Source organism: Euprymna scolopes, chromosome 30 (assembly GCF_053919585.1).
Source record: "Euprymna scolopes isolate OS-2025 chromosome 30, ASM5391958v1, whole genome shotgun sequence".
Lineage (NCBI taxonomy): Eukaryota > Metazoa > Mollusca > Cephalopoda > Sepiida > Sepiolidae > Euprymna > Euprymna scolopes.
The window spans coordinates 84,059,628-84,073,504 of NC_136511.1; the positions used below are offsets into that span (position 1 = coordinate 84,059,628).

Genomic DNA, 13,877 nt, shown 5'->3' on the forward strand with positions numbered 1-13,877 from the left:
TCTAAGAATAGGCTAGACACCTCCGTTGGTATTTCCCGGTATGTTCTACTCCGGCAATTGTAAATAAACCATGAGCATTACGGATGCCTTCTTGCTGAGCAGGAGATACGCATCCTGAACCAACTAGTGCGGAGGGAAAACTCACAGTAGCTGGAGAGATCTTTCTTACTGAAGGCCAGATTCATTGCTTTTGAAACCTTGAATTCTGCCAGTTTTTCTATTTCATCTTCAGTAGATTCAATGTCAGTGTTTAAAGGGTCTCTGTGCCATGGAACACCAAGTGATGTTCGTCGAGATAAGATTTGCACTCAATAGAAAGAATTTCTAGATGCCCAGTGACGCAACTTTCAAAGCCGATAGAAAATTCAATCCTGTACGTCTGCAAATGCTAGTCCAAGAAAGGAAACGAGCGTGTGGATCCGGCCCTGATTTGTGCCTTCAAGCAGACTGTCCAGCAAGCTTGCCGTGAACATCGCCCGATTCCATATTTTCCTATTATTATTATGTACTCACTAGAAGTCACACAAGCCATAATCAAAGATTGCTATTTGAGAACAACTTGTGATTTTCTCTGGAGCCTGAGTGACAATAAGGCTCCCCAGATTTACAGTACTTTCTACTTCTTTCGATAACCTTTGGCGTTTCCTTAGTATATTGTTCAGCGACATCATGACTATAATGAACAATAATGGTGATAGGAACCTTGGAAGATCCCTTTTGGTATTTTGATTTCAGGTGTGTATCAGCTATCAGTTCAAGTCTCCATGTTCTCAATGTATTTTCTACCAAATTGATTATCTTACCTGGTATTTTGTACATTCTCAGACGTTATATCATTCATGCTTTCGGGATCTTATCATATGCTTTCTTATAGTCTACCCATGCAATGGTTAATTTATTTTTTCTACTTTTAATCTCTTTCGGAATCCCTTGGTTTATGTATAATGGTCATGTGTTCCTTCTTTTTTTTTGCCAGAAGAGGAACACATGACCTATTATACCTAAACCAAAGGATTCTGAAGGAGGTTAAAAATAGAAGAAAAAAAAACAGCCATTGCATGGATAGACTATAAGAAAGCATATGATAGGATCCTGCAAGCATGGATAATAGAATGCCTGAGATTTTTATTGAATCTCAAGGAGCTTTCACACAGGTTATTAAGACAACCTGTGGTGTTCCCTGGAAGCTAAGTGACAACAAGTCTCCCCAGATTTCCAGTACTCTCCACCTCTTTTGATAACATTTGCAAATGACTTTGCGTTATCGCAGCAGTCGTTTGTCACTGATTTCTTGCTGACAGCAGCCATTGGTCTCCACTGGAATTTGAGTGACAATAAGTTTCCCCAAGGTCCCAGTTGTCTTTGCACTTGTCCAGCAGAGGTCTGGTCAGCGCTATCTCCTTAGTTTTTCCATCCTCCTTGACCCTTCTCGACTATTCAACATCACTCCTTTAGGGGAGGGGCGTGATGGGAGAAATAGAAGGGGTGGGAGAGAGGATAGAGAACATAGATAAGCAGTTTCAAGTTCTTGGTTCCATGTAACGCTTTTTCACGTTTTGCCTCTGTAGCAGTTTGTTTGGCCCACGCATGTGGCTCATGTGTATTAGTCCCCGCCCTCAAGGGTATTCCTTAATATTTCAGCTGTTTTCATTATTGTTATTCGTTGTATCCTTCCAGCCATTCCTCTGATTCCAATTTCTCCCATTCTTTTTCAAAGCTTTTCGGAATTGTTCCCAGTGCTCCCACTATTATAGGTATCATCTTGATTTTCTTCATCATCCATGTCCCTTTCAGTTCTCTAGCCAGCTCTGTGTATTTGTACCGTATTCACCCTATGGTCAGCTGAAATAGCAAAGTCTACGATTTGACAGGACTTTTCTTTCTTGTTAATTATTACGACATCCAGTCTTCTTGCTTGGATGGGTTTGTCTGCTTGTATTATTATTATTATTATTAGTAGTAGTAGTAGTAGTAGTAGTAGTAGTAGTAGTAGTGTTGTTTTTGTTGCTGCTGCTGCTGCTCCTGTTGTTACTCAATAATGGTTACGTTATGTATTATTTGGCTCTTATTTCATTCTGGTTTTACCCTTATTATAAAACTTAATGAGTGTTTTCATAAGACTGGGAAAAGATTAGACAATTTACGGGTAAAACGCCTTTAAGAATACAAAATTTCAGGATACGAAAGCCAAACCGGTAACAATTAATTTCGTATCTAGAGGTTCCACTGTATCTAAAAATAAATGACCTTTTTTTCATGGCTGGAATCTTGTCACCTTATTTATACATTGTAAGTTTATGCATTTTAAATTACATTTTTTCGGCGCCCTCTTAGGCATCGGAGGGTCGTGGTCCCATTTAGGAGGGGGGGGGGCATGGAAACGTTCGCTTAGACTCTGTTCGCTTTGAGACCGACGTAAAAATCACGACTTTCCTTGTAGTTGATACGTTTACTTGCAATTGTTTTTATTTTATCTGGGTAAGTTAAATTATTCATGAAAATACCAGTTTAAACCAGAGTTTATCAACCATAGGTAAATTTACCCCTAGGTGAAAAAAATTATATAGTCGGGTGGGGGTGGGGAGGGTAAATAATGGAACTACCTGATAATTAGAAAATAATTATTTTTTTACAGATTGTTTCATGTCTATGAAACGTAATACAAATGAACTTCATAATTTTCAATTTAGAAAATGTTTGATTTTCTTTATTTTTGTGATACGAATGTATCATACTATTTTTCATACAAAACCTAAAATCCTAAACAATAAAAAGCTTCTTTTTGAACTTCTTGTTTTTCTATCTCTTTATGATGGATTTGGATTTTTTGTGTGGGCCTAGCGGGTAAATGGAGAAATACATAAAGCTGAGGAGGAAAGGTTGAGAATGGGTAATTTGCAACATAACAATTATATGCAAAAACAAACAAACAAACAAAAAACAAACAAACTTGGGCTTGCCTGCGTTTAGCAATTTTAACGCAGTATTTTCTTTTTTGTTTGTTTTTAAAGTAAGATAATTTATATCCTAATTAAAAGCGCATTAATAGTTTTATTGTGTTACGTCGTGTTTCTACGCGTTAGTTATAAATTATAATCTGTAGTGTAAACATTACATTTATGGTTTTGCTTGATTTTTTTTAATATTAAACTTTCATACTTTTATGAGATTATCGCTTTCTTGTTAGAGGTTTGTCATGAATCTATTTATCTCCCTCTCACGACAGGAACATGTGACACAAGCGTCAGTAACGGAGATTGAAAAGAGGAAGAGCACTCTGGCCTGCAAAAAATGCTTGGGCAACCCTGTCAGCATTTCTCGGTAGGGGCGCCTAAGGCGATTAGCAGTAAATTAACCCCTTCTCAAAGGGAGAAGGCAAAGTCTGGGAAGGTGGACCTCCTAGAACTGCACAGAACCAGCAACATACCGCAATCAATAAGGAAAATGACATTTCAGAAATGGCCTAGACTCTGTTGGCTTTGGTGTCCAGGGAAAACTAACTGCTGCAAAGGTATATTTATTGATTGCGGACTATTATCCTCATCTTTATAGTTGTTGTTTCGAGACGTTTCGGCCAACTATTCCTTCGGCTTTCGTCAGGTTGCAATCTCTACTAAATATTGTGTGCAATATGATAATCTATAAAGAATTTGCTCTATAATAATTAATATGAAATCTGCATAAATTAAAATATCATATTTATGCGTATTTTACGACCAGGCAATGCCAGGCGGTCTGCTAGTATATATATACATATACATATACATATATATATATATATATTCCTATAATGTTTTTTTTTTTTTTTTGTGTCGTGATATTCATATTAAAACCCCTTTTTTCTATTTATTTAAAAAGAAAATACAACTTTGTTGTTTACGGCTCGTGGAATTGCATTTACCTGCAAAAGATTTACATAATTTGCATATTCTTTTGAACATTAATTTTAATTAATTCCCTATTAGTTTTCTTTTATGGTTTTCTTATGGGATGATCATATTAAGTTAGCTATTGTGTGTAATTATATTCATGCAGATATTCTACAGGATTTATACTTGCGCAATATTTGCGTAAAAAGGTTATAATAAACACAAACCTCTCTCTCTCTCTCTCTCTCTCTCTCTCTCTTTCTCTCTCTCTCTCTCTTTCTTTCTCTATCTCTCTCTCTCTCTCTCTCTCTCTCTCTCTCTCTATATATATATATATATATATATATATATATATATATATATATATATATATATATACAGTGATGATCATATTTATTGGCACGGTAAAATAAAAGTTAAATTTTGTCTAATAAATTCTAAAAAAGGGATTAAATTAAAGAAAATAACAAAGTATATTATGTATTTTTAACTGGCCTTTCCGATGCAGCAATCGGATTTTAGAAAAAATAAATAACAAAGGAACAACAAACATAATTGCAAAAAACCCTTGTTCAAAATTATTGGCACGGCTTTGTTTTTCTTTTAGTATCAGTATAATATCAATCAATTTCCGGTTTACGTGCTTTCTGAACTTTTTTATAGCCATATTATGCTTGTTTAACGCTAATTCAGTGAATAATTTTTTTCAGATAATTTTTAGATAGCGATTTATTTAAACTATTATAAGTGACTAAATTATAATTTTCAATCGCCATGGTTAAAACTAAGGAACACAGCGAAGACGTCAGGAAGCTTGTTGTAGCATGCCATACCAATGGGGAGGGCTATGATAAGATTTCAAAGAAGCTAAACCTTCCCAAATCCACTGTTAGAGCCATAATAAACAAGTTCAAATCGCAAGGCCACGTTATGAGTTTAGAGGGTAGAGGGAGAAAAAGGATTCTTTCCCCAAGAGATGAACGGAAAATTATTCGACAAGTAAAACAAAACCCAAGGATCTCTGTTGGGGAGATTGTTGATGAACAGAGCACCTCTGGAGTGAATGTATCTCGACATACAGTTGGTAGAGTTTTGAAGAGAGCTGGTTTAAAAGCATGTCGTCCGAGAAAGACTCCCTTATTGAAGCCTATGCACCTGAAAGCAAGGCTAGCCTTTGCAAAACGTCATATTGATAAAAATGTTGCATTCTGGAAACGTGTTCTATGGACTGACGAAACGAAAATAGAGTTATTTAGCCATAATAGTGTCTTATATTTACAGAAAATCTGGCGAAGCTTTCCTGCCTAAGAACACCATACCCACAGTGAAGCACGGTGGAGGCAGTTTGATGTTTTGGGGATCCTTTGCTGCCTCTGGACCAGGGCGACTTGTTAAGGTCACAGGTAGCATGAAAAAGGAAGATTATGTTAAAATATTGGATGAAAACCTGAAAGACTCTGCTAAAGAGCTCTCACTTGGTCGTCGTTGGTGGTTCATGCAAGATAATGACCCAAAGCATTCGGCTAAACTGACTAAGAAATGGCTTGAGGACAATCATATTAATGTTTTGGAGTGGCCATCACAAAGTCCAGACCTTAATCCAATTGAAAATTTATGGAGAACATTAAAATTGAGGGTAATGCAAAGGAAGCCTAAGAATCTTATTCAATTGGAGGATTATTGTCAGGAAGAGTGGGCTAAAATTACTACTGAAGAGTGCAACAACTTGGTTGTAAACTATGAAAAGCGACTGAGGAAGGTAATCAAGGCCAAAGGCTATACAATTGATTATTAAATAAATCGTGCCAATAATTTTGAACAAGGGTTTTTTGCAATTATGTTCGTTGTTCCTTTGTTATTTATTTTTTCTAAAATCCGATTGCTGCATCGGAAAGGCCAGTTAAAAATACATAATATACTTTGTTATTTTCTTTAATTTAATCCCTTTTTTAGAATTTATTAGACATAATTTAACTTTTATTTTACCGTGCCAATAAATATGATCATCACTGTATATATATATATATATATATATATATATATATATATATATATATATATATATATATATATATATATATATATATATATATGTGTGTATTACTAAGACAATTTCTGGTCTAAACATTTGAAATTTTAGATAAAGGGTATTCAAAGATAAGGCAAGCCTTTTAATCGGTTTGGGTCGAAAATTTGAGTTATCAATATACAAATGTATGTATGTATGTTTGCATGTCTGCCTAAAACTTTCGACAGAGGCGACGGATTTTCACAAGATCAATATCGTTTGAAGCTCGCCCCTTCAGACGAAAAATTGGCTAAAAACATTAATTTTTTTTTTTTTTTTTTGCTCGACATACACCTCCAAACACCCGGGCAACGCCGGGCTGAAATGCTAGTATATATATATATATATATATATATATATATATATATATATATATATATATATATATATATATATATATATGTGTGTGTGTGTGTGTGTGTGTGTGTGTGTGTGCGCGTGTGTGTGTGTGTGTGTATGCGCATATAAATTTGTTTAAAAAATTTTGCCTATCAAATTCCTTTGCCAGTTTTTGGTCTATAGACATGAAACTTAATATATAGGATATTCGGGTTTTAGTCAAGGAAAATCGGTGCAAAAGGATGAAAATTAACAAATGGAATTTGTCAGGTGAAGGTCGAACGACGGCATTATGAATATGCATGCGTAATTTAATAGCTATTGGTTCATCTTTTATTTTTTAACCTTGCAGCAACCATGTCTTCATAGCCTAGACATTAACATCAAAGGAAAAAGTAAATCGTAAGCTAAACGTTTTGGTTTCGAATCTCGGTGGTGTCACACGAATTTTTTTATTTTTTATTTTACTTTTTAAATCATTATTATATATTGGGTCCAATATAATATAATAATAAATGAAATTGGCATTAATCAAAATATCATATTTAAAATTTAAACTTCACATACCCACACACCAACGTAGCACCCTATTGTCACATAACATTTACACAATGGTCTTGTTATCCATATTGTTATCGTATAATATCGATTTTTACAATGTTATATTATGCGTATCAATATCAGGAATATTTGCGCATTGATCTTCTAATTTTAGGGCAGTTTATTTTTAGAAACTAGAAGTATTTTATATGGAATTGTGTGAAAGCGCATTTTTGTGCTTAATAACGTTAAAATTTTTATTGTAGCTTTGGTAGATTTACATGATTTCAGCTTAAATATATTTCTCAATTAGTAAATTTTATTTTCATGCCAGACCCGTCAAAGGCTTTGGATATAGCAAGGTCTGTATCCTAGCTTCATCTGCCTTATCGGGTGCATTAAATATGCGTGCAAAGATGACCGTGAAACTATCTGCAGTAGAACGAACTTGCCTAAATCCATTGCATACTTTCTTAAAATTCAGTAACACCTTTACCTTCATTATTGCTGACACACGATTATACAAGTATGTGATGCTAGACACGTTTTTGACCATAATAACCTCCTTTGTCTATTTATTTATACATATCAAAGCCAATGTAACCTTTTTATATGTCCAAGCACCTGAGATGTACCATGTGCCCTTTACACAACGCTTAAATATTGTTTTATTTTCTATATATTTTTCTCTTTTTCTTTCTAGATTTCGAAGGGCGCGAGTTCAATCCAGACAGGAAAGACATAACCGGATCATCTTACACTGCTCTACTGGCGATACTCGTATGTTCTTTCCACTACAATAAAGACGTCGGGACTTTAAACCGATGAGTTCGGTGTGTGTGTGTGGGGGGGGGAGATAACTTAGCCAAAACCTGTCTGCTTTAGACAACCTCACTAGTGAAACTTTTAACAAAGCTCAACAAAGCTACAAAAAGAAGTTTTTTTCGTGAGGTTGCAATGAGTTTAGTTGTTGCTTCTATGTAATAGCAATGTTTTTATTACTCTCTTGTTTTGACATGCTTTGTCCTTGTCTCAACTGGGCAGAAGAATTGACATGTGCACGACAAATATATGCGAAATTCAATTTATCGGATAGATATACGCGCATGCGCTGACTCAGCGTGCAGGATATTATTATGTAAACTAACTCCTGGTCTCTTACTGCTTATTGGTAAAGCTATGTATAAATAAAACTGATTTCAAATATGGCGGAAGAGTTTGTATTCATATTTAACCTAACGGTAAGTCCTACAACAACAACACAACGATAAGCTCTTTTTTATCTTATTAAACAATTCTTACAGAATAGACATATCATCAATTCTTTCTTATTAATGAACAACCTGTAAAGATGGTGGAAATGAATATCGCAGAACCATTTTATAGTAGCGATTCTATTCATCTGAAGGTGCTTTTGCAGTATGATGGGATTTCAAACAAATGCATTTCATGTAAATACACTTTAATGTACTTATGTGTCATGTCAAAATTATTATACATTACAAAAATTATTAAAAAATGTCCAATAGAAATATAATTACAATGAAAAATGAAAGTTATTGAAGGATAGTTTTACCGTATGTTTAATGTGGAAAAGTTCTTTGCGACCAATTCTATATGACAAACTGACTTAGCTCTCTTGCTATCCTTGTTTTCAATTAAAATCTGCCATTTCAAAATAGAAAATGTCAGACGGGTAGTATTTATTATTTTTTGTAAAAAAAATAGATCTAGAACATCTACTGGATCATTTTTCGTAATTTTTGGAGTTTATACTAATTTCGATATGCCAGGTAAGTACATAATGGTGTTTTTACCTAAAATGCATTTTGGTTGAAATCCAGTTATACAGTATAAACACCTATCTGACTGACTTTGCTACAATTTATATTAATTTTATGTAACCGTTTCGCCAACACGGGAACACACGAATATTAGACAAGTTGATTCGGGCGCCATGCATAAGAGAAAAGGAATTGATTCTAGGTCTTTAATCTCATCTTTGGTCTCACCTCCAGTCAGTTCTGATTGAAGGTGAGCGAAGAAATGCGACATCTTATTACACTGGCATCTCGGCTGGAACTATTCATATTAATGCAAAATGGTCTAGGCGTACGTGGGAAAACAGGCATACGTACAGTGATGCTCTAATCACCTGTGTTATGTACACAAGGCAAGATGGACGTAAGAGTTGAGGGTGAAAAACCGTTGGTTGAGGCAGCCTGAAGTGGTGAGGAGATAGAGACTTTTAAAAAGCACGTGCTTGTGCGAAAAGACTTTATAAATATAATGAAAATGCGTTGCTTTTGGAGAACCACGAATAAATGCGTTCCATTTGCAATTTAAAAAATTCCGAGTCGGATTTTTATTTATTTCCAATTTATTTTTGTTTGTTTGTTTCTGCGGCGTTACAGAATGGTTGGTGTTTTAGCAGGCTTGTTGAAGGTGGCAACTTTTTGTAGTAGTGTCTGTATTCATCTGACTGATCTTGCAATAAATAAAGACGGAAAGGATCATCAGAGTTCCATATAGAAAAATAAATATCTCTAAATTTTATACTATTTCAGTTAACGGTTTCATCAATATAGGAACATGGAAATATACGACAAATTGATTCAGCCGGCGTACATTAAAGAAATGTAATTAAATCCAGGTCTATTGATCTCGGTTGGCAGGAATTGTTTATATATTGCACTGCAAATAGAACTGTGTGGAAATGGGAAAATGGGGACATGAGCAGAATTGTTCACACCAAATTTCTACGCGAGTTTTAACATATCTGTTTTAGTTGACTGAATCACGTGCTACTTACTACGAAAAAGATTGCTTGCAAATACAAAAAAAAATAAAATAAAATAAAAAAAATAGACCTCAATCATAAAATTGTGAAAAGCATTTTTTTTCTTTTTTTCTTTCAACTATAATCTTGTTGGCACCGCTCCTTGGCACCAAAATCAACAGAGAAAGAAGCCATTTTTTAAATGGCTTAGACTCTGTTGATTGTGGCATGTTGTTGATTCCGTTCTAGGAAGTCAACCCTCCTAGGCTTCGCCTTCTTCCTTTGATAAGGAACTCGTTTATTGCTAAAGGCGTCTCTACCAGGGAATGCCAATGGTACTGCTTAGGCATTTTTTTTTATTTTTTTATTTTTTTGCAGGCCAGAGTACTCTTTCTATAGAGCGCTTGCTTTTCAATTCCACTTTCCGACCCGTGTGTCACATCTTCTCGTCGTGAAAGGGTAAAAATGACCCTCGCAAAACTTGTATTACTCATCTTGTTTATTTCCAAATATAGGCCATTTATTATTTCTAGCGACAGACTTTTTAAGCATATTTATTTATAGTTAAACAAATCAATCAGGATTTGTGAGTCATTAAAATTAGGTGACTATTTTTTACATACGTATGTATTGTTTGTAATTGTGCGCAGTTGTTCTCTCCGCATTTAGAATACTTTCAGTCCTAATAACTCAAGAACATTTTCTATTTCTCAGTTTAATTGTATTTTATAATCTATATATAATCATTTTTAAGACATATCACGCTCGTACGTACGTTGTCAACTTCTTACGATTTAAAAAAAAATGAGATCAAACAATTATCAAATACAACGTAAATGAAAATTAACTAAAGTACAAAAATGTTTAAAATGAATTATTCTTGAGTCGAATTTCGCCGTCCCGTTTACATAACCAGTTTTAAACACCTACGCTTTGCATTCGTTTTTATTTTAATGTAATTTTACTAAACACGTAATTGTTAGACTTTTAAATAAATGGCGTTTGTTTCATTTACTTAACTGACAACTACTTCTTTCAGTGAGCAGAAAAAAATATTTAATATATTAGTTTGCTATAATAAATTGAAAAAAAATGTGAAAACGCACGTTCTATTTATGTAAAACTATTGAACTATTTTTACGAAAAAAATGTTCTTCATATATTTATAATTTAGAGAAAAATTTTAAGAGTAAATTTTATAAATAAATAAAAATGACAGTCGTAAAATATTCACGGGCTCGTGTAATAATAATGCGTTACAACGTTTCATGTGCATGCGAACGTTATAACCTCAAACATGTTACAAAAAATGAGACCTTCCGATCAGTAAAAATGGTAATTAGTAATTAAGCTTATGTCAATAAGGTAAACATGCCTACTTTACCCATTTTAAAGTGAATTGTTCTAAAATAAAATTATTTCGCCTCGTCGACTAAAACAGTACAAGTTTAAATAAATATATTTAAAAATAATATTTGTTTAATTGATAACTAGCAGGCCGCCCGGCATTGCCCGATCGTAAAATACGCTTAAATATGATATTTTGATTAATGCAGATTTCGTATTTATTATTGTATTATATTGGACCAAATATATAATAATGATTTAAAAAGTTAAAAAAAAAAAAAAGAAAGAAAAATGACTCGTGCGCCACCACCGAAAACCGAAACCAAAACGTTCAGCTTACGATTTACTTGTTCCTATGACGTTAATGCCGAACTATGATGACATGTTTGCGGCAAGGCTAAAAATTAAAAGATGCACCAATAGCTATTACATTACGCATTATTATTAATAAACAGATCCACCGGACCTATAACAATTTTTTTACCGGACCCATTATATAAATAAAGAAAATTGCTCCAGGAAAATGCCTACTTCGGACCATTACCAGTAATCCATATCACAATATGGATTACTCAAAATACAGTTTGGATCATTTTACCACACTGCTATCAAAGACATTCACTTCGGACTTTACCATGCAATTTGGATGTGAATTTTTATGTCCTTTTCATTAATTTACCTTACTGTATGACATTTAAATACTTAAACAACTTTTAATTGTGATTTTCCATGTCTCACTGACTAGCAAATAAGGTGTAAACCATTATAACTATTTGCTAATATTTTCTCCTCTGAAGAGATGGTAGACATCGAAATCCTATAGGATAAGGAGTTAGAATATTTCAAATGTATTCTTTGTCTTGCATAGAATAATAAAAATCTTTTGATTTGGAATTTAAATATTTCACGTCATAAATTTTTAAATTTATTGAATAACTAAAATTTGATTTATTTGCTATATCTTGTATATCGAGCAATTTTTATTTAGATGGGATAGTACTTATAGAATATTGCTGCCAATAATATTTTGTAAAACTTCTAATCACAGTTGATTTTTTGTAAAACTTCTAATCACCAGTTGATTTTTAGATAATTTTATTCTGAAGTATATATATATATATATATATATATATATATATATATATATATATATATATATATATATATATATATCGGTTGGATCGATTGGTTTCCTAGATGTAAATCGAATGAAACTCGCGCGATTACTAAAGAGTACTCAATGCAGGACACAGCTGGTATATAGTCTGTTTATTATACAAACATTATTGTTTACATATTTGCATACATGTTTTAGTGGAGTCCCAATTCAGGAACAAAACTTAATCAGACCAAAAAAGAATAGGGTGTCAAGATAACATTACAAGATATTTGAACGCGATCTACATTCCGGGGAAAATTGGGGTGTATACATTGTGAATATGAGCAGTAAGGTTTTCTTGTAGGTGTGCTGTGGGGGAATGGAGGAATGCTGTTTCCCATGTTTTAACTGTCATTAGTAGGGAGGTGTTAGATGATTCTTTTAGCTTGGCGATTATTTATTGCTCTTGATTTAAAATTTCCCATACCTTAGGTTGTTTTTATGGTTGTATATTTTTTATTGGTGGTGACTTTAATTTCTTTTTGACAAAAGTTATTTTGATTTATTACTTTATTTTTTTATAATTTTTTATCTCTCGTTTTTTATTCGCTCATTTGTTTTGTTTTTTTAGTTTTCAGAGTAGGAGGAGGGGGAGGGAAGTGCCGTTTCATGCGAGAGATAAAAACAGATATAAAAAAACAAATGTATATATATAAAGAGGTTTGTGTTTACCATAACATTTTTACGAAAATATTACGCAAATATCAATCATGTAGAATATCTACATGAATATAATTAAACGTAATAGTTAACTAATGATGACCATCCCATAAGAAAACCGAAAAAAAAAACTAATAGGAAATTAATTAAAATAAATTTTAAAAGAATATTCAAAGTAGCTAGAATTTTGGAAGATGAATGCAATCCCACGACCCATATACAACAAAGTTGTGTTTTCTGTTTAAATAAATAAAAAAAAAAGTTTTTAATACAAATACCAATACACAATAAATAACTTAATAGGAGTATAGATATATGTATATCTATAATATAAAGCTGAACGTCTGTGTGTGTGTGTAACGAATAGGTTCCTATATGGTTGACTATTATAGAAAACTGATCACATATAATGATAGAAGATGTATCGAGACAAAGGAATGGGTATGTTTGATCTGGCATAATGATGATTAAAATTGTGGGGTCTGCGTACGCGCCTGGTCCACAAAGTATGGAAATAAAAATGTAAAAAATTAGAAAAAAACGTTTACAAGTGTTTTTGATATAGATGTACATAATAATACATTGATAAGTATGTTTTAACTTAAGTAGAGATGGTATAATAAAATTGTGGGGTCTGCATTCGCGCCTGGCCTCCATAGAATGGAATAGGCAGTGTAATATCTGACAGGAAAATTCACTTGAATTCTAATCTGTGACTTATCTCATTTATATATATATATATATATATATATATATATATATATATATATATATATATATATATATATATATATATATATATGCATAACGTATAAAGAAAAGTCAGTCAGATTCCCTATTCTATGCATAAATAGAAATGCATCTGACAAATCGATATTTGATTCTGAGTATATATATATATATATATATATATATATATATATATATATATATATATATATATATACTAGCATTTCAGCCCGGCGCTGCCCGGGTGTTTGGAGGTGTGTGTTAAGCAAAAAAAAAAAGTAGTAGTAGGAAGGCAGGCTCGAACCCGTACCGCGAAGGAGGAAAAGAACGGGAAAAACATGACGTCTTTGCTGTTACGACCACTGCCAAACCGGAAGTGACGTAGGT

The 13,877-nt window shown here is 33.1% G+C and overlaps 1 long non-coding RNA gene across 1 annotated transcript; it reads left to right on the plus strand.

Annotated features, from left to right (window-relative positions):
- Positions 1-3,023: 3,023 nt before the first annotated feature.
- On the plus strand, positions 3,024-8,025 carry LOC145254866 (uncharacterized). The gene is made up of 2 exons (XR_013863819.1): positions 3,024-3,511; positions 7,520-8,025. It is a non-coding gene; the product is annotated as an uncharacterized LOC145254866 (long non-coding RNA).
- Positions 8,026-13,877: the final 5,852 nt, after the last annotated feature.